General features: G+C 35.7%; 1 non-coding gene across 1 annotated transcript; it reads left to right on the top strand.

The window, feature by feature from the left end:
• The first annotated feature begins 526 nt into the window (after positions 1-526).
• Positions 527-633, top strand: LOC131247640 (small nucleolar RNA R71). Its single transcript, XR_009171916.1, has one exon. It is a non-coding gene; the product is annotated as a small nucleolar RNA R71 (small nucleolar RNA).
• Positions 634-2,243: the final 1,610 nt, after the last annotated feature.

Here is a 2,243-nt window from a genome sequence, read left to right as displayed (position 1 = left end):
ATTAATTTGTGGTTCATTCCTCCAACTAAGATTAGGATGGTTACACTAATTTGGATTATACGTGTTTCCTATTGGTTGCATAACTGACCTTTGGTAGTTATTTATAGCATTTGTTTGATCATGCTCATGCGTGATATTTTGTACAACTGAGATTATTGGACAATCCTTTGTGTCAGTACCACCATAAATGCTACAAAAATTACTTAAGAAAGTGTTTTCTTTAACCATATCAACCTTTCTAATTTCCAAGGCTTCGACCTTTCTAGCCAATACACCGAATTTTGCATTAAGGTCGTCTTCCTCTCTTAGAACATACATCCCCGCTTTCTCTCTAGGAATGGGTCTAGTTTGGTCTAATTTAGCAGAGACATCCCATGTCTGCATATTCTCTACTAACATATCTAGAAAATCCCAAGCCTCATTATGATCTTTGTGAAAAAAGTTTCCACCACACATCATCTTTATGAACTGACGGGTATCCATGGTAAGCCCCTTTCAGAAAGCATCAATCACATGCCATGGTTCATAACCATGATGTGGACAAGTAATTAGAATGTCTTTGAAGCGCTCTCAAGCTTGAAAAAATAGTTCATTCCCCTTTTGAGAGAATGACATGATTTCTTGTTTTAGTGCATTTATTTTGTGCTCAGGAAAAAACTTTTTCAAAAACTCTCTACTTAAGGCTTGCCATGAAGTGATGATATTAGGTCTTAGAGAGTTGGGTCATGCTTTAGCCTAATCCTTTAGAGAAAATAAGAATAACCTAAGCTTAAGTACATCCCTATTGCCATTATTTACTTGTAATGTTGCAATTATTTCCTCAAAGTCCTTGAGGTGCAAATAGGAGCTTTCAGAATCCACGCCATGAAATTTATGAATTAATTGAATCACACCTGGTTTAAAATCAATGTTCCCTATGTAAGCAGGGAACACTATGCAAGATGGTAAAGTTAATCTCTCAGGGTGTAAATGTTTATATAAAGTCCATGGTTGGTTTAACACATTCTTATGAACTTCATTTTCATCCTCAAGAGGAGGATTAGGTTGATTTTCTTTGTTTTAATTTATAGTTGGATCTGATAGATTTGGATTTGGATTATCAACTAGGTCTGCCATGGAATCCAAGTGATGTTGAGTGCCTCTTCTAAGTGAATGATCAAGACCTGGAACTAGTCCACCTTCGGAGGAGAATCGATTATTTTGATCCCTACTCCAACGGGACATAAACCATCCACACCACACAACAAATACCACTAATTCAAATAGCAAATATGATATTTAAAATAAAAATAAAAACTTAACTAACAACCCAGGTGGCAGGGCCGACCATGAGGGTTCAATCCACAAAGTAAAATAAATCAACAACCCAAGCAGCAGGGCCGACCATGAGGGATCAGTCCACAAGTAAAAATAAATCAACAACCCAGGTGGCAGGGCCGACCATGAGGGTTCAGTCCACAAAGCAAAAATAAATCAACAACCCAAGCGACAGGACCAACCATAAGGGTTCAGTCCATGAAAAAAATAATAAATAAATCAACACAAGTAAAACTAATGTAGAAATTAAACTATGTTAATCTGAAAAATAGATTCAGCAGATGATCTTTGTGATCAAACAGCAACTGTAGGACAACCATAGCACTTAGGTGATAAAATCTCAAGCAGGGTAATCTTATGTCATAGTTAGTGCTTGAAAGACCCAACTGAATTTACTTTTAAAGAGAAAAAAAAATCTACAAAAAATTTGGAGGGTTTAGAAGAGAACTTACCTTAGAAAAAAAACTTACCTTGGCTATCTTACACAGATCTGATCTGTATAGTCTCTCCCTGGCAACGGCGCCAAAAACTTGATTGCTTGCCTCCAAGTGCAGAGGTTCGTAAGTAGTATTCTGTGAATACAGGGTCGATCCCACAGGGAGATGAATTGTGAGAAGGAAAAAATCAAACACAAAACAAAACTAAGTAATCAAAACTAAACTGATGATTTGATTTTAGGATTTTTGAATGGATGTAATTCAACTGAATAAAATAACACCCAAGCTTCAAAGTTCCACACATAGGTTAAAGTTCCAAAATCATGATGACTTGGATAACACAACTAGGATCTGAGCACTATGGTTAGCCTAATCGGAAAATAAAATAGTTTAAATATTTTAATAAGTGATATAAAATATTAGAAAATCATGGATTTGCACCATTGATATACATTCTCAAGTGTCAGTGATTTTAAGAATTTAATATCA

Source organism: Magnolia sinica, chromosome 5 (assembly GCF_029962835.1).
Source record: "Magnolia sinica isolate HGM2019 chromosome 5, MsV1, whole genome shotgun sequence".
Lineage (NCBI taxonomy): Eukaryota > Viridiplantae > Streptophyta > Magnoliopsida > Magnoliales > Magnoliaceae > Magnolia > Magnolia sinica.
The sequence above is the reverse complement of the archived record's forward strand: the minus strand, read 5'-3'. Positions and strand labels throughout refer to the sequence as shown.